Source organism: Cnephaeus nilssonii, assembly GCF_951640355.1.
Source record: "Cnephaeus nilssonii genome assembly, chromosome: 7".
In the NCBI taxonomy this organism is placed as follows: domain Eukaryota; kingdom Metazoa; phylum Chordata; class Mammalia; order Chiroptera; family Vespertilionidae; genus Cnephaeus; species Cnephaeus nilssonii.
The window spans coordinates 10,374,991-10,394,980 of record NC_137078.1 but is presented as its reverse complement, the minus strand read 5'-3'; the positions used below and the strand labels follow the sequence as shown (position 1 = coordinate 10,394,980).

The 19,990-nt window shown below is 38.9% G+C and overlaps 1 protein-coding gene and 1 pseudogene across 2 annotated transcripts in view; both read left to right on the top strand.

Annotated features, from left to right (window-relative positions):
- The window catches only part of GMDS (GDP-mannose 4,6-dehydratase), a 687,968-nt gene that overhangs the window by 79,916 nt on the left and 588,062 nt on the right, over positions 1-19,990 (top strand). The window lies entirely within an intron of this gene.
- Positions 13,652-18,107, top strand: LOC307102678 (PEST proteolytic signal-containing nuclear protein-like; annotated as a pseudogene). Its single transcript has 2 exons — positions 13,652-13,750; positions 17,774-18,107. The product of its transcript is annotated as a PEST proteolytic signal-containing nuclear protein-like (transcript).

The window sequence follows — 19,990 nt, the reverse complement described above, 5'->3', positions numbered from 1 at the left end:
GTGCCCTCCCAGGAGGCCCTCTACCCAATGAAAGGGGTTAAATCCTTACATGTCCTTTTTAAATTGCTGCCAGACATTCAAAGAATTAGTTTGTATGTTTGCTTGGGATAATTGTATATTATGCTGTAGTAATTCTAAAGTATCAAGAGATGTGTTAAGTTTGTCTCCAAGCACCAAACATATGACTTTTTTTTTTTTTTTATCCCCAAGGGTGCGAGGAACTATTATAAGTACAGGGGGTGTTCCAAATCTGGGAATAATTTTTAATGACAGTGTAGGATAATATCATGTAAGGATATTCTTTGTTCTAGTCCATGGGAATTCCCTTTCAGACTGGCTGTCCATTTCTTTTTATATAGACAAGGTCTTAGTTACATTTTCTGCACCTCCACCGGGGGCACGTAATGATAGTAGTGACACCCTTTCTTTGGTGTCCACACAAGCCAGAAACCTCTCTTTAATTGTACACACAAAGGGGCATTGTTTTGATTTCGTATCATACAAAAGGGAAGCTGGGTGGGGACCCCTATGTATTTATACTTTCTTGCCCCACCCATGGACCTCCTTGATGTCCAGCGTGTTTGGTATTATTGGTACCTACATTAGTCAGAGGATCAGCCCACGTAAGGGGTCTTACCCATGAAGGGTCAGGAGCGTAAGATCAAAATACTTACCCTCTTGTCCCCGGTAAAATTACCGTACATCTGATGATTGCTAGCGTGGCTAGAGAGGCGTTCTCAGGCATTTTTGGGTTTCTGGTTACCTCACAATTTCTTCCCTGCGGTTTGACGTTCTGATTGATGTTTCTCTGTTTCTGGATCTATTTTCCCCCCCATCGGTTTATGTTGTTCATTATATTCCACAAATGAGTGAGATCATGTGATATTTATCTTTCTCTGCCTGGCTTATTTCACTAAGCATAATGTTCTCCATCTCCATCCATATTGTTGCAAATGGTAAGAGCTCCTTCTTTTTTACCGCAGCGTAGTATTCCATTGTGTAGATGTACCAAAGTTTTTTAATCCACTCATCTGCTGATGGGCACTTAGGCTGTTTCCAAATCTTAGCTATGGTGAATTGTGCTGCTATGAACATACGGGTGCATATATCTTTTCTGATTGATGTTTCCAGTTTCTTGGGATATATTCCTAGAAGTGGGATCACTGGGTCAAATGGGAGTTCTATTTTTAGTTTTTTAAGGAAACTCCATACTGTTCTCCACAGTGGTTGCACCAGTCTGCATTCCCACCAGCAGTGCACGAGGGTTCCTTTTTCTCCACATCCTCTCCAGCACTTGTCATTTGTTGACTTGTTGATAATGGCCATTCTGACAGGTGTGAGATGGTACCGCATTGTTGTTTTGATTTGCATCTCTCTAATGATTAGTGATTTAGAGCAGGTTTTCATATGTCTCTTGGCCTTCCTTCTGTCTTCTTTCGAAAAGTGTCTATTTAGATCAGTTGCCCATTTTTTGATTGGGTTGTTTATCTTCTTTTTGTTAAGCTGCATGAGTTCCCTGTAAATGTTGGAGATTAAACCCTTATCGTTGATATCATTGGCAAATATGTTCTCCCATGTAGTGGGCTTTCTTGTTGTTTTATTGATGGTTTCCTTTGCTGTGCAAAAGCTTTTTATTTTGATGTAGTCCCATTTGTTTATTTTCTCTTTAGCTTCCATTGCCCTAGGAGCAGTATCAGCAAAGAAGTTCTTTTGGCATATGTCAGAGATTTTTTTGCCTGTAGATTCCTCTAGTATTTTTATGGTTTCCTGTCTTATGTTTAAGTCCTTGATCCATTTTGAGTTTATTTTTGTGTATGGTGTAAGATGGTGGTCTAGTTTCATTTTTTTGCATGTATCTGTCCAATTTTCCCAACACCATTTGTTGAAGAGACTGTCTTGACTCCATTGTATGTTCATGCCTCCTTTGTCAAATATTAATTGAGCATAGTGATTTGGATCAATTTCTGGGTTCTCTATTCTATTCCATTGATCTATATGTCTGTTCTTGTGCCAATACCAGGCAGTTTTGAGAACAGTGGCTTTGTAATACAGCTTGAAATCTGGTATGGAGATCCCACCTACTTTGTTCTTCTTTCTCAGGATTGCTGTGGCTATTCGGAGTCTTTTTTTATTCCAGATGAATTTTTGGAAAGTTCGTTCTAGGTCTGTGAAGTATGCCGTTGGTATTTTAATGGGAAGTGCATTGAAATTATAGATTGCTTTGGGTAATATGGACATTTTGATGATGTTGATTCTACCAATCCATGAACATGGTATGTTCTTCCATCTGTTTATGTCTTCCTCTATCTCTTTTTTCAGTGTTGTGTAGTTTTCCGCATATAGGTCTTTTACCTCCTTAGTTAAGTTTATTCCTAGGTATCTTAATTTTTTTGGTGCGATGGTAAATGGGATTGCTTTTTTAGTCTCTCTTTCTGTAAGTTCATTATTGGTGTATAGAAATGCCATAGATTTCTTAGCATTTATTTTGTATCCTGCTACTCTGCCAAATTCATTTATTAAGTCTAGTAGTTTTTTGATGGAGTCTTTAGGGTTTTCTATGGACAGTATCATGTCATCTGCAAATAAGGACAGTTTTACTTCTTCTTTTCCAATTTGGATGCCTTTTATTTCTTCTTCTTGTCTGATTGCAATGGCTAGTATTTCCAACACTATGTTGAACAGGAGTGGTGAGAGTGGGCATCCCTGTCTTGTTCCTGTTCTTAGGGGAAATGGTTTTAGTTTTTGCCCATTGAGTATGATGTTGGCTGTGGGTTTGTCATATATGGCTTTTATTATGTTGAGGTATGATCCTTCTATTCCCAGCTTGCTGAGAGTTTTTATCAGGAAAGGGTGTTGGATTTTGTCAAATGCTTTTTCTGCATCAATTGATATGACTATATGGTTTTTATCTCTCAATTTGTTTATGTGATGTATCACGTTTATTGATTTGCGAATATTGTACCATCCTTGCATCCCAGGGATAAATCCTACTGGGTCGTGGTGTATGATCTTTCTGATGTATTGCTGGATTCGATTTGCTAGAATTTTGTTGAGGATTTTGGCATCTATGTTCATGAGGTATATTGGCCTGTAATTCTCCTTCATTGTGTTATCTTTACCTGGTTTTGGTATTAGGGTTATGCTGGCTTCATAGAAGGAGCTTGGAAGTGTCCCTTCTTCTTGAATTTTCTGGAATAGTCTGAGGAGGATAGGTTTTAGCTCTTCCTTGAATGTTTTATAAAACTCCCCTGTGAAGCCGTCTGGCCCCGGGCTTTTGTTTGCTGGAAGCTTTTTGATAACTTCTTCTATTTCTTCCATAGTTATCAGCCTATTGAGATTTTTAGTCTCTTCCTGAGTAAGTTTTGGAAGGTTGTGTTTTTCTAGGAATGAGTCCATTTCCTCCAGGTTGTCTAGTTTGTTGGAGTAGAGTTGTTCATAGTATTTTTTGACAATCCTTTGTATTTCTGTGGGGTCTGTTGTTATTTCACCTCTTTCATTTCTGATTTTGTTTATTTGGGTCCTCTCTCTTTGTTTCTTGGTGAGCCTGGCTAGAGGTTCATCAATCTTGTTTATCCTTTCAAAGAACCAGCTCTTGGTTTTGTTGATCTTGTGTATTGTTTTTTTGGTCTCTATGTCATTTATTTCTGCTCTGATCTTTATTATTTCCTTTCTTCTGCTCACTGTGGGCTTTTCTTGTTGCTCCCTTTCTAATTCTTTGAGTTGTTGAGATAGATGATCTATTACCATTTTTTCTTGTTTTTTGAGGTAGGCCTGTAGAGCTATACATTTGCCTCTCAGGACTGCTTTCATTGTGTCCCATATGATTTGCAATGTTGTGTTTTTATTGTCATTCGTCTCCAGGATGTTTTTAATTTCTTCTTTGATCTCATTGATGACCCAATCATTGTTTAGTAGCATGCTATTCAGTTTCCAAGTGTTTGAGTTTTTTGGAATGTTTTTATTGTAGTTTATTTCTAATATGTCTCTTCCCATTTTAACTGAGAATTATCGTAGACAGGCTAAAGACAACTTATAGACTAGTAATATTTTTTCTGATATGGGATCCATGTCCTTTGCTCTTTGTATTCTAGACACCAAGATGTGTACAATACTTAGTTTGTTTTTTAATACTTAGTTTTTCATGAAATTGATGGGAAGTCTGATGTGGTATAGAAGTTATAATAGTTGTAATATTTTCCAGTTTTACACAGTCAATCATAATTTTCTGATTCTGTAAAATACATTATATCAGTAAAATAAAATGTTCCTTACTTAGTTCTTACCCGAAGCTGTACTTTTCTTTATTGCTTAATTCCCTCATTTTCTTTTTTAATCCTCACCTGAGGATATATTTGTATTGGTTTTTGAGAGAGAGAGAGAAAGGGAGAGAAAGAGAGAGAGAGAGAGAGAGAAACATTGATCGGTTGCCTACCATAGGCATCCTGACCAGGTATGGAACCTGCAACCTAGGTATGTGCCCTGATCAGGAATCAAACCCGCAATCTTTTGGTATATGGGACGATGCTCCAACCAACTGAGCCACCCGGCCAGGGCAGTTCCCTCATTTTTCATATTTCTAATTCAGTGATCTTTGGGGCAGGATTAAAAGTTGATATAACCTTAGACCTTTTAGTCATTGAAGAGTCCTGTCATGCTTTTATATTGTAGAAAGGAAAAATAAACAGATTGAAAATTATGTAATTGAAGCAGAAGTAAAGTATGTTAGTTTATAGCAGGGCCCTCCAAGTTGCTCTTCGCATTCTGGACATATATCATTTCCTAATGTGTATTTTTTTCTGTTATGAGGCAATTAGTTATGAGACATCTATTAACAAGTTAGCCCCCTTTTCAGGAAACATAATCTATTAGGAATTTATATGTATTTGTATATATTTATGTATGTACGTGAGTGTATACATATCCCAATTTCTCATCATGGTCAAGAAATTAATTCTCTAGCTCCAGGTGCAAGTTTTGCATTCTTTGTTCCTCCTTTCCTCAGCCAGTCCTGGTTTCAGCTTCCAGTGGCTGCTAAATTTAGTGTATTTCACCTGCCTCCCCCTCAGCTCTATGGGTGATGAGCATGTGGGGTGATGTGCAATATTTCCTGGTTACAGATGGGCACAGGAAGGTTCTTTCTGATGGTAAATGTCAGAGCTATGATTGGAGCCCAGGCCTCTGACTCTAAAGCTCACATCCTCCCACTAATACTCTTTTAATTTCTTAATAACTTCTTGAAGAAATGATTGACCAATTGAAACTTTTATCTACTTTTAGCCTTGCAGATTGAGGAGAGACTAAGAGAAAGATGACTTCTTTATGGAGTATTTTTTTTGTTTTCCCTACTTTATCATAGAAAAACAGTGCCGATATTGGTATATATTGTGAAATGATCACCACAGTAAGTCTAGTTAACATCCGTCTCCGCACATAGGCACAACATTTTTTTTCTTGTATTGAGAACTTTTAAGATCTATTGGCTTAGCAACTTTCAAATATGTAATACAGTATGGTCAACCACAGTCATTGTGCTGTACGTCCCCATGACTTATTTATTTATAACTAGAAGTTTGCACCTTTTGACTCCCTTCCTTTGTACACCTAAAACTAATATAACTTATTTGTCAATTATATCTCATTAAAAATGGCATTAAGGAGGAAGAAGCAGTGCCATTGCTTCTTTCACAGTACTGATTATTGCATGGTAGCACCTAGAATTAGGAAGTATTGTGTTTTTTTAATATTCATGTATATTTTTATTGATTTCAGAGAGAAAGGGAGAAGGAGAGAGAGATATAAACATCAATGATGAGAGAGAATCATTGATCAGCTGCCTCCTGCACACCCCCTACTGGGGATTGAGGCCGAAACCTGGGCATGTGCCCTAGACTGGAATTGAACCCAGGATCTTTCAGTCCAGAGGCCAATGTTCTATCCACTGAACCAAACCAGCTAGGGATAGAATTAGGAAATTTTGAAAACTAAAGCCATATTGTCCTTTGTTAGAGCACTTCAAGGAAATGGGACACTTTTATTTGTACTGAAGAAATGTTCCATGACATGGTCTTGAGCCCACGTCTCACCTTTTGATGTGTTCACAGCAAAGCCAGAGCGTCTCAAGCTGCTGTGTTCCCCTATGAAGGCAAATGGTGCAGAACCAGGCAGGCCTTTTTACGGGAAATGTAGTCATTTTTATAGACCTGGCCATTGACGTGGTCAGGTTTAGCAGCTTAGCTCAAGACCACACAGGGAGCTGGAGAAACAGCTGGCAATAGAGCCTCTACCTTTCAGCCAAATGGTCTTTTCCCAAAACTATCTACTTTCCTCAGGAAACTAGTCTTTTAATAGCAGCCTAGCCTCCACTAAGAACCTGAGCTAGAAGAGGAATACAGCCATCCTTTGAAACTTCTATTCATTCAGTGTTTCCACTGGGCAAATTGTGCTGCCTTGAATCACTGGGATGAGTCAGCAACATAGAGCACTTTGAGTGAGGATGAGGAGCCTCTGAAGCCCTGCCTAGTACACCGCCCAATAAAATCATTAATGGGGAATAGTGGTTATAATGCATGTGTAAGTTTGTTAATAGCTTTTCTTTTATGCTGAGTTTTATTGGTTCTTCATTGAAGGGATAACTGAAACTTAGAGGGAGGAAGTTGCTTCTCCTAGGAAGGGTGTTGGACTGCTGCTGGACACATTCACCTCCCTGACCCTTTCACTAGTTAAAAGGCTTAAATTGTCACCGACTTTTTGGCAAATATCCATTTAAATTCAAATTTTATATAATTCTTACCATTATCATCATTAGAATTATCATGCCTGTTGTCTAATGTTCTCTAGCTGGTAGGCTATTATATTTTAAGATAAAGATTTGCCTTGGGCATATATCTACTCTTATAAAAACTTGAGCACCTTAAGAATCTCTTTGAGAATTCTTTTAGTTGTCATAATTTAATGTGAAACAGAGAGTCATAAAGATTGATATTCTGTAAGTTTCCTCTTGTTAACAGAATCTACCTCTTTTTAAATTTTCTGTTTTTAAACTGGTATTTCTGAGCATCTATTGCCGACAGGACAGTGTCCTGTTAGAAGTTATATTTGCTCTGTTCTGAACTGCTCAGACCTAGGCAAGATGTAAATAAGCCACAGGCAAGTCTGTTGTGGTCTACAGTTACTTTGAATTTGTTTTGGATTCATCACTTAGTGTAGGTGGCAAGCGCTGTTCAAAAGACAACTGCTAGGGTACATTCTCAGGAGTGAAGTCCAAGTTTAGCATCAGTGAAGTTTTTACAATGCTTCTGAGTGGAGTTGTGCATTGTGACCCGCACTGTTACTAAATTTTGGTAAGTTTAAAGTCTCTTGGGTCTTGTCACCAAAAGTAAAACAATGTAGAATCCAAGATTGTGTGCCTAGTGCAGTGAGGGCAATAAACCACCAGGTGGCTCAAGTACATAGCATCTGCACTTGTTAGTCCTTCATCATTACACTGAAGTTTTGCTGCTTTGCACTTCAGAGAGACCATTTAGTAAAACCCATTGTGAGAACTGTTTATTTTCCCCACACAATCTCAGACTGTTAAAGCAAAAAGTTGCCTGTTTGAATTGTGTCACTGACTAGCATTTATAAATTTTTAGATCCAAATGCTGTGTTTTGCTTAGATTTACACGAAAGCTTGAACATTATTTCTATTTTTGGCTGAAATAAGTGCCCACATTGTTGTTTTAGAATATCATGATAATTTTTAAATCTGTTTATTTTTTCATATACTGTCCACAGTTACAAATAAGATAAATGGGTATTTAATCTCACTTCTGAAATTTAAACTGTCAGCATGATTTATATTTCTTATTTTATGCCTTTATTCTGTAGGAAATTGAGAGACACACAATACCTGAGAAATCAACACATACTTTTTTGTGAATTTATTATTACCCAAGAAGAATTTAAAAGCCTATTTTATTCAGTGAGAAAGAAGTTGTTCAGTAGCTTTCCACTCACATTAGACAAAAGGATTAGAATGCTAAAATATTTGTTTTATTTTAGAATATATGTACAATAAACTTTAAGTAAAAGTAACTCATGGGATACATGCTTTTTTAGCAAATCCAGACACAGCATCACAGCATCTTTTTTATGGGGGGGGGGGGTTCTTGTATTTTTTATTTTTCAATTACAGATTTCCTGAAATTAGGATTTTTTTCCTGATAAGCTTAAGGCATAGTGTAAAATAGAGCACTTCTTCAAATATTTAATGCCCAGTTTTCTTGTTTCAACATTTTTAGACAAAGGTACTATCATTTCTGTTACAGACTAGGAAAAGGAAAAAAAGGTGAAATTCAGTTGAACATATCCTGAAGAAAAGATCAACTAAGTTTTTGAATACATGTTTTAAAATTACTACAATTTTATTTAGTCTTTTTAACTCCAGGTAAGTATAATTACCTCATAAAGGAAATGAAAGTCTTTACTGATATTAGTAAACTTAATATTTTCCTGTCCTTTTTAGTGAAGGCTGATAATTCCAAAGACTGTTTAAGGAATGGTTGTGACTAAAAAGTAACATTTACATGAGCATAATTTCACTGCAGTTGGTCAGAAGCAGTGTTTACTGTGTCTGAAATTTTGATATATGTTCAGTAGACTACACTGAATTTCTCGTTCTGTATATAGTTAACCATGTGGTAACCAAGAGTCTTAAACAATGAATCTTTGTTAAGGTATTAATTTTTGTCAAGGAAATTGATGTGATTAAAAAAAAAACTATTACTGTTTGTGAACAGTGTAAAGGAAGCTGTATGTATGTTTTCCCCTCCTTCATGATTAGGGAATAAAACAACAACAAAGTGTGTGTGTAATACTTCCTAAAAAAAATCCTCACCCAAGGATAGATTTTTATTGATTTTAGAGAGGGAGGGAGGAAGGAGGAAAGTTGAGAGCAAGAGCGAGAGCGAGAGCGAGAGAGAGAGAGAGAGAGAGAGAGAGAGAAACATCTGGGTGAGAGAGAAACATTGATTGGTTGCCTCCCAGATACATCCCAACTTGCAACCTTTTTGTGTACGGGATGATGCTCCAACCAACTAAGCCAACCAGCCGGGGCATGTGTAGTACTTTCTAATTCTAGTTATCTTTTATTTATACTGGTAGCTTGTTATAAAAATAAAATCTTTTTATCATAACGATAAAAAAATTAGAGATACAGAGCAAGTTGGTAATGAAACAAAATTGGTAGAAAATGCTTAAAGATATAGTTTAGTATTATAATACTTTCATATGTAATATTTATTTATTGGATTTAAGCAGTTGTGTGTGTGTTTAAAAAATATCCCATAAGGAATTGACCTTTAAGAATCAGGAAGCACCATGGCTGGTTGCTCAATGGTTAGAGGGTTGGCCTGAGGACAGAAGGGTCATGGGTTCAATTTCCAGTCATGGGCACATAGATCCCCCCTTTGCCCCCCCCCCCCCCCTGTCTTCCCACTCTAAAAGCAATGGGAAACATGCTCAGGGGAGAATTAACAAAACAAAAACAAGAATTGTGAAGCATATTTTCCCCAACTTTATTTTTCATATTTTCTTTAAAAGTTTTTCAAGATTTTTTGCATTGTAAGTATTTTAATGCTATTTCCTTTTGCTTTAAAACTTTTAAAATTAGTTTTGCTTGTTTTTTCAGAAGTTTCCGTGAGTATTTAAATTAAGCTTTTGATATGAAAAGAACTGAAGCATAGAATACACAAGTGCCTTGATCAATAGGTGCCTCCCTTCATATGTACACAGTCCAAACTGCTCACAAAGCGGAGGTGATGTCTGTATAAGGTGAGGAACTACCTACCTACCAACCTACCTACCTACCTACCTACCTACCTAGCTTGCCTTGCATCATGTTGAGAAAAACAAGTAATATTTATGTACTTTTTTTTTTAGTACTTTCACTAAATTTCCACCATTTCAGGGGTCTTTGTGGCCATTTCATGTGTATTTGATGCTTTTACAATCTTAAGATGAAATTCATGGTTAACATCTTAACTGACATGTTATTTTTTTATATCCATATAATGTTTTTACTACAATCAAAAAAAGAAATCAAAGGAAAGTACGTTGTAAGGAGAACGTGTGTTTCTGTATATAAATATGTAGATGCTGCTGCATGAGGACATTGGGGGAAGCACTCATATGGGCACCTAACATAGAATCCCAGACATGAGGGCTACAGATGGCAAAAATCCCTGGGTGGCAGTGCCAACTCAGCATATGCTGTGGGCATGCTATTGGTATCATTTTTTGAAATGGTTCAATTTGGTTAAATTTGGAATAAAATAGCAGTTTTCCTTAACACATACTTTGTAACACATATTTTGTGCTTATGTAAAAACCTGTTAGGGGTTTGGCTCAGTGGATAGAGCGTCGGCCTGCGGACTCAAGGGTCCCAGGTTCGATTCCGGTCAAGGGCATGTACCTTGGTTGCGGGCACATCCCCAGTAGGGGGTGTGCAAGAGGCAGCTGATCGATGTTTCTCTCTCATCGATGTTTCTAACTCTCTATCCCTCTCTCTTCCTCTCTGTAAAAAATCAATAAAATATATTAAAAAAAACAAACCTGTTAGGTTCTATGCTCAGATAATGAGAAAAGGTTCTTTTTTCTTTTTTTTTCTTTTTCTGCACAGAAATATAGAGCAGGACTTTTGAAAGTTATGAGGGACACAAGACTGTCTTTGGCTGTTCATCCCAGGCATTGAAGTACCTCTAGGATTCCACCCTCTAAGCAGCAGCATCTCCCAATGGCTGCGTCAACCAGGATGCCGTCCTAAATTTCCAAAACCCACTTAAGGCTATGGGAATGTAGGCTGTGAGAGCCAGTGGTATGTCCCTAGCAAATTACTTGGCTGTGCTTATTCAAAGCACTGTTAAGAACCTATCTTTCAGGCAGTGATAAGTGCCAGAGAGTGGAGAATGAATGACATGTGTTTCCTTCCTGAGGGAGCTCATTCGTGTGTGTGAGAAAATACAGACAGTACATGTAGTATAAGGGGAGGGGAGGTAATTTGATCACAGATGAGATCGAGAGAAGAAACCATGTATGGATTATTTCAAAGATAAGCTTTATTCCTCCTATCTTTACATTCTGTCCCATGAAGTGCCAGGTCCTTAGGATCACGGCCATCAGGAATCACTGGGTGGGAATTCTAGCTTTGTCCCTTACAGGAAGTGAGAACCCGAACAAAAACTTATTCAAGCATGGGCATTCTCATCTGTAGAAATGAGGGTAATGAGATAATCTACATAATAAGGTAGCTGTAAGAATTAGAAGAGAAATGCTGGAATACTATTCAGTTGTAAAAAAGAAGGAAATCTTATCCTTTGAGACAGTGTGGATGGACCAGGAGAGCATTATGCTAAGTGAAATCAGCCAGGTAGAGAAAGACACGTACCATATGATTTCACTCATCTGTGGAATTTAAAGAACAAACTGAATTAATAAGCAAAATAGACAGACTTGTAGAGCAGAATGACAGCTGTCCAGGGTGGGGATTGGGAGGGCTGGGTGGGGAGGGGTGAAGGGATTGAGAAAAAAAAAAGAAAAAATAAAGCTCATAGACATGGGCAACTGCGTGGTGAATGCCGGGGTTGGTGTGTGTGTGTGTGTGTGTGTGTGTGTGTGTGTGTGTGTGTGTGGAGGCCGGGTCAGGGGTTATGGTAGGGGAGGTAGAGGAGAGTATGGGGGGATAAATTATAAATTGTGATGGATGGAGACTTAACTTAGGGTGGTGAACACACAACACAGTGGAATTGTGCATCTGAAACCTGTGTAATTTTGTTAACCAGTGTCACCCCAACAAATTCAATAAAAAGTAAAACAAAAGAAATGCTGTGTAAAGACAGCACAATGTCTATTTTTATAAATGTGTTTTTATTGATTTCTGAGAGAGGAAGGGAGAGGGAGAGAGGGATAGAAACATCAGTAACGATAGAGAGTCATTGATCGGGTGCCTCCTGCATCCTACCACTGGGGATTGAGCCCGCTCCTGGTTCACAGGTCTATGCTCAACCGCTGAGCCACATCGGCTGGGCAGCACAATGTCTAGAAAGTGAATGTGTAATAGTCTTTTACCTTTTTTTTAATCAAGAGAGAAAACCAGCAATAAATGGTGTTAGAGTTACTCTCGTATTAAACTGTTTGCTTTTTTTTGTTTTTTTTTTTTTAAAGAACAGTTTATTGATTTTTAGAGAAAGAGAGAAACATCAGTATAAGAGCTCAACATCAGTCGGCTGCCTCCAACACGTGATGCTCCCACTTCCCGTTCCCCCGGGATCGAGCTTTCAACTCCGACATGTGCCCTGACCAGGAATCGAACTGGCCAGGTCCTGGTGCATGGTGTGACATCCAACCAACTGAGCCACACCAGCCAGGGCCTAAGTTTGCTTTTTTTAATTACAAATATTTAAGAAGCCCAGCTGGCATGGCTCAGTGGTTGAGTGTTGACTTACGAACCAGGAAGTCACAGTTCGATTCTGGGTCAAGGCATATGCCTGGGTTGTGGGCTTGATCCCCAGTTTGGGATGTGCAGGAGGCAGCTGATCATTGATTCTCTCTCATCATTGATGTTTCTATCTCTCTTTCCCTCTCCCTTCCTCTCTGAAATAAATAAAAATATTTTTAAAAAAGAAATAAAATTCCCATGGCTTGTAATATCAGGGTTTCATTCCATCTTGCTCTTTTTCTCCCTATATGGTTATTATCACTGGGAATAAGATATAAAATAAAAAGCATTTTGTCCTTTTTTTTTTAAAAGGGTACTTTTATTTTATCTTTATTTATTTATTTTTCTTAAATCCTCACCTGAGGATATTTTTCCATTGATTTTTTAGAGAGAGTGGAAGAGAGGGGGAAGGATAGAGAGAAATACTGATGTGAGAGAAACACATTGATTGGTTGCCTCCTACAGGCGCCCTGACCAGGGCCAGGCTCAGGAGGAGCCTGCAACCAAGGCATGTGCCCTTGACCAGAATCGAACTCTTTGGTCCGCAGGCTGACACTCTATCCACTGAGCCAAACTGGCTAGGGCTTTTTAATTAATTTATTTTATTATTTTTATTTTTTAAAATTGATTTCAGAGAGGAAGGGAGAGGGGAGAGAGAGAGAGAACGAGAGAGAGAGATAGAGAGATAGAGAGAGAGAGAGAGATCAATGACAAGAGAGAATCATTGATCCGCTGCCTCCTGCACACCCCCATTAGGGATTGAGCCAGCAACCTGGGCATGTGCCCTGACTGGGAATTGAACCGTAATCTCCTGGTTCCGTGGTCGGCAAACTGCGGCTCACGAGCCACATGCGGCTCTTTGGTCCCTTGAGTGTGGCTCTTCCACAAAATATCACGGCCTGGGTGAGTCTATTTTGAAGAAGTGGCGTTAGAAGAAATTTAAGTTTAAAAAATTTGATTCTCAAAAGAAATTTCAATTGTTGTACTGTTGATATTTGGCTCTGTTGACTAATTAGTTTGTCGACCACTGTCCTGGTTCATAGGTTGACGCAAACCACTGAGAAACACAGCTGGGCGCATTTTATGCTTTTAATAAAAGTTGCCAGTTGAATATTTTCATTTGGCCAAATTGCCTTCCTGAGCTTCATGATCTCCCCTTTGTCTTAAACCTGAGAAGAAATGGAGATTGGAATAGTGGGAAGATTTGGAGAGAAAAAGAAGTATATTGAAATACATATTAAAGTTATTGAAGTTTGTGAAAGATTTACATTTGATTATGTAAGTTATCCCATAATCTCACTGAGCTCCATCATTTAAAAAGAGAACTGCTTGCTACACGCTGTCATCAGCTCAGTAGTAATGGAGTCAAGAGTTAGCTTGGTTACAAAAAGTTTGAGCAGAATTTATCTCTGTGTTGTAGTGGTTGATATTTGTAGACCTAAACCATCACTTATGTAGTAGGATATCAAAGCCATTCCCTGTAACCAGTGGGATACAGACTGAGAAATAATTATTTTCAGATGTGAAAGTGTGTTTCCAGTTCTCCTAAGAAGTGTACTTATTTCATATTCTGCAAATGCCATCAGAGTGAATATGTTCTGGAAGTATATTCAGAACTGTAAAGGCAGAAGATTATGAACTGCAAAGTGAGCAGCATGCCATAGAGCAGTGGCTCCCATTCTTGGTTTCTAAATAACATGCATTTCTGGACCCTGTCCAGGTTTACTTAGTCAGGTTTTCTTAGGGTGGGGCCTGGAGTCTGGTTTGAGTTGGCTCCCCAGTTGATTCTGACAGTCATAAAGATTGGGGAATCACCATTATGAACTGGAAAATTAACCTTCCAAAGATAAGATTTGCTCGCCGTTCTAGTTGTCCACTTGATATTTTCACCTGGGTGTTCTCCCTAAAACTTGGAAGTCAGCACCAGTAAAAGGAAACATCTACACTCTGACCACCCACCCATTCACCCTAACTCCTGTTATTAGCTTGATTTATTCCCTGCTACCCAGACTTAAAACATCGGATCCCTTTGAATGGTTTTATGCTCATTCCCTGCCCCCCCCATCAGACCAGTTTATTGCCGTTTTTTTTCTGAGCAGTCCGTCCTTCTCAGCACTACTGTTTCTGTCCATGTTCTCATTGATCCTCACCTGGGATTTGCAGTCTCACTGATTTTACTGGAATTAGTCTTCTCCACTAGTTTATATAAATACTAGAGACCTGGTGCATGAAATTTGTGCACAGAGGCAGGGGTTCCCTCAGCCCGGCCTGCACCCTCTCCAATCAGGGATCCCTCTCGCAGTCCGGGACTGCTGGATCCTAACCGCTTGCTTGCCTGCATGCCTGATTGCCCCCTAACTGCCCCCTGCCGGCCTGGCTGCCCCCCAACTGCCCCCCCCTGCCAGCCTGCCTAGTTGCCCCCCCAAACTGCCCCCTTGCCAGCTTGCCTGGTTGCCCCCCAACTGCCCCCCTGCTGGCCTGGTCACCCCCCAACTGCCCCCCCGCCGGCCTGGCCACCCCCTAACACCCCCCCCTGCCGGCCTGGTTGCCCCCTAACTGTCCGGAAGGGAGTTGGACGTCCGGAAGATATCTGGTCACCCGGTCTAATTAGCATATTACCCTTTTATTAGTATAGATGAGGGCTGTTTTCTTAGAGCATCGTGCTGACATTGAATAAACGTAAATGCTTTAGCCTGGTATTCAAGCTCTTCTGTAATATCATCACAGTTTTATCACATTCTGTATATCACAGCTTTGTCCATATGGACGATTGACTGTTCTTTCACCCTGCCTCACCTTTCTCACAAACCTACATTGTTCCTCCTGGGAATGGTGTCCTTCTGCTTGGGGCCCCACCCTATTGCTTTCTCAGTTTGTCATGGCCCAGCTCAATGTCAGGTACTTAAGGAAGACTTCCTGGTTCCTCCTTACCAGATGAGCTGCCATCGCCTTAGAATCCCCTGAGGTATGTTCCAGTTACCATAATTTGTTATTGGCTTATCCTTATTATTTGGCATTAAACTTGAGAACCTAGACTAGCTCATCTAGATACCCCTGCATCACGTAGTAAAGAATCTCAACCATTGTAAATAGGGCAATAACTATTTGTTGAATTCTTTATCATTGAGATTACCTGGAAAGTACTTTATTGTTGCAAAGAATAAGAATTGAAACCTCTTACTACCTTTTCCTACCTCAGTAATGAACCCAATTTATATCAAGGTAGAGTATTTATTTTGGAATTAAAGAGACGGTTGATTTTGTGACCTTTATAGAATAGTTTTAGACAGTTCAATGAGGCCTCTGTAGAGACTAAAAGAAGGTTCTTGATATCATTTTTTATAGGTAGCTTTCAATTACTTTTGGTTGGAAGTAAATATTAAATATGGAAAAGCTAAAATTACTTCTGTTTGACTATTGATGAGTTTTAGCTAAACTGGACTTTGTATTTGAGGAGAGAATTCTGAACATTTAGGTAAAATAATCAAATCCATATTCAGCTGTATATAGTGCAGGAGCTCTTGTGCCCCCTTCCACTATGACCCCAATCACTTTTATTTTTATTATTACTTAAAAATATATTTTTATTGATTTCAGAGAGGAAGGGAGAGGGAGAAAGAGAGAGAAACATCAATGATGAGAGATAATTATTGATCAGCTGCTCCTGCATGCCCCCTACTGGTGATTGAGACCGCAACTTGATCATGTGCCCTGACTGGGAATCCCACCGTGACCTCCTGACTCATAGACTGATGCTCAACTACTGAGCACACCAGCCAGGCGACCACCATCACTTTATATCCTCCCTCTTCTTAAGAGATGGGTATGTTGCCTCTGAGAATGGGGCAAACTGTCAGTCTAAGAAAGACCAGCCTGAGTGTATAATGAGTTAATTTGTCAGTTATGAATCGACCAGGATTAGGGTGCTGATTATGTCAATACTAAGCTGAAAGCTCTGCAAGGATCTTGGAGACCTTATTTTTCTGCTTTACTGAGCAAATCCCTTGTGGGCATTGTTTTTAGAGGCAAGAATTGAATTCAGTGACTCTAAAATGAGGGTGCTTGTTTTCAGTCTATAATATTCTGCTCTTTAATAATTGACCATATTGGAAACATTTTATTTTTTTAAATATGTTTTTATTGATTTCATAGAGGAAGGGAGAGAGAGAGAGATAGAAACATCAATGATGAGAGAGTACCATTAATTGGCTGCCTCCTGCATGCCCCACACTAGGGATCGAGCCCTGCAACCCAGGCATGCACCCTGACCAGGAATGGAACTATGACCTCCTGGTTCATATGTTGATGTTCATCCAAGGAGCCACACTGGCTGGGCTTGAGAACATTTAAAAAGAATAATTCCTTTGAATAAAGCAATTTCAGCTTGTTTCCCCTAATGTGGATGTCATTTTATAGAATACTAGTATATGTCCACTAGTGATATCACCAATTACAGTGAAAGAAAGGCAGATAAAAGTCACAGCCCATGGTTTAAATCTTTACTGTCTTACTTGCTTCACATTTCATCATAGGCAAAGGCTTCTTAACTTCATTCTGACCTCAGTGTTCTCTTCTGAACAATGGGAATAATGATGGCACTGTCCTCATAGGCTTGTGAATGGATTAAATGAAGTGATGGATAGCAAGCACATAGCACTGTAGCTCTCATGATACAAAAATGCGAGACAATTTCTGTGTTTTTTCCACTTTGTATTTTGTGTAACAGCTTGGTACCTCTCCAAGGAGTAGCTTAGGTGTACTTGGATGAGAGTCAGGCTTGTGTCTGTGACTAATGGGGCCATAGGTGAGTGAAATCCAAAGAACTATGAATGCTTGTCAAGTGATGAATAAAAAGAATGGAACTTGCTTCACAAGTATTTTATAGGTCTTGCTAGTCACTGTGACTTTGTCTTAGACCAATAGGGTGGAGCTGAAGTAGAATCTGAAAACATGACAGGTCTGTCCTTCGCCCGAGTCAGGAATGCTTTACCCCCTGACCAGCTGCTCTTCTCTCCTGCCCCACTGTGGAGAGAACCAGATGAACCCAACTTCTTCATCTGTTCTTTTGTGAACTTGACTTGGGAACAGATTATGTCATTGCTAAATTAATAAAGCAGACATGATATGTAGTAAGATATAAAGCAGGAATCTAGGATATTTAAATGAGCTGGCAAAGTTTTAAAAATATTTATTGTTTTGGGAGAAGCCACAGTGAGCTGGAGCCTCCAGAGTAATGGAGGGGAAAGTTCCAGTCACAGCGCTAAGTGATCAGCTGAAGAAGCTGCAGACTTCCCAACAAAGCCTACAAAGATCTCCAAGTTTGGATTTGCCATAGGTAGTCAGACGACAAAGAAAGCCTCATCCATATCCATCTAACTTGGATCAAGTAAACCTAAAGAAACTGTTCCAACTCTTGCTCCAAAAACCCTTTCAGTAGCAGCAGCTTTTAATGAAGATGAAGATAGCGAACCAGAGGAAATGCCTCCAGAAACAAGGATGAGGATGAAGAATATTGGAAGGGATACACCAACATCAGTAGGACCAAACTCCTTTAATAAAGGAAAGCATGGGTTTTCTGATATGGGAGCAAAATATAAAATCTCATCTTGGAAATGTCCATGACCAAGACAATTAAATGATATATTTTGAAATTGGGGTGTGGGTGGGTGTAAAGTTAAAAGAAACAGTTTCCTTTTTAAAGAATGATATAAGACTATCTTTGGAGCCGTCCTTTTTTTTTCTTTTTTTTAAGATTGAGTGGTACACTAATAAATGAGAGTTTGAAATTAGACGTAATTTATGTTTTATATACAGATTTCAAGACATTTGCTAATTTTGTAGTTTCGTGTGATTAGTTTCCAAAGGTTACAGATAATTAAAAAAAAAATAAAATGGTACCTTTCTAAGAATTGCATATTTTTTAGACACAACTATTAGCACATTAAGAGGGAAGCAAAAAAGTTATTGTCTGTTTAAACTGCAAGCAATTACTCTAACTTAACTCCCTTATTAACCTAAACTTTCTGGCTCCCAGGAACAGCCTTATAAAGAGGGAGTATTGTATTGGGAGGAAAATGTTACTGGAGTATTGAGTGAAAGTGAATTGGATAAAATTAAAATGTTGCTTTTTTTCCTAATGGGCATTTGTTTTGTTTCAAGTCAAACTAGATATTGCATTACTATCAGTGGATACAGAGGCTTAGCTCTTTAAAAGAAATATTTTTAAATTTTATGTAAACTGTTGAGTATTTGATACAGTCCACTTCACCTTAATGCAGTGGTTCTCAACCTTTTTAATGTCGCGACCCTTTAATACAGTTCCTCATGTTGTGGTGACCCCCAACCATAAAATTATTTTCGTTGCTACTTCATAACTGTAATTTTGCTACTGTTAATGAATCGTAATGTAAATATCTGTGTTTTCCGATGGTCTTAGGCTCTACAGTAGTGATTCTCAACCTGTGGGTCACGACCCACAGGTTGAGAACCGCTAGCAGGGTCGCCTAAGACCATCAGAAAACACAGATATTTACATTACGATTCATTAACAGTAGCAAAATTACAGTTATGAAGTAGCAACGAAAATAATTTTATGGTTGGGGGTCACCACAACATGAGGAACTGTATTAAAGGGTCGCGGCATTAAAAAGGTTGACAACCGATCAGAGCCTGACTTTCCGTGACAACGGCGAACACTGAACAGCTGTGAGCACCAGAACACCGGTCCCCAATCGGCGCAAACACGCGGATTCAAAGGAACTCTTCACTGCATCACGGAAAGGAGAGAGAGAACTACATAACCAGACATCCAGAGAAGAGAGACCATGGGGAGACAAAGAAATAGCCCCCATAGGAAAGAAAAGCAGGCATCACTAGAAAAGGAAGTAAACAAATTAGAGGCAAGCAACCTAACAGATAAATAATTCAGAGAAATGGTCATAAGGTGGCTGAAAAGGATGGAAGACAAATTCGACAATATGAGTAAGAACCAAGAGGAAATGAAGAAGAACCAAGAAGAAATGAAAAATGACATCACTGCTGTAAAGAGCTCAATAGAAAGCATCAAGAGTAGACTAGAAGAAGCAGAGGACCGCATAAGTGAGCTAGAAGATAAGATGGAAAAAAATACCCAAGTACAACAGCTTCTAGAAACAAAAATTAGAAAGCATGAGGAGAGCCTAAGGGAACTTCGGGACAACACGAAACAAAACAACATCAGAATAATAGGGGTACCAGAAGGAAAGGAAACTGAGCAAGGAATAGAAAACCTGTTTGAAGAAATAATAACAGAAAACTTCCCTGATATAGGGAAGAAAAACCCACACAAATCCAAGAAGCTCACAGAGTTCCAAGCAAAATGAACCCCAAAAGACCGACACCAAGGCACATTACAATTAAATTGGCAAACACCAACGACAAAGTAAGAATCTTAAAAGTAGCCAGAGAGAGACAGACAGTTACATACAAAGGAACCCCCATCAGACTAGCAACTGCTTTCTCAACAGAAACTCATCATGC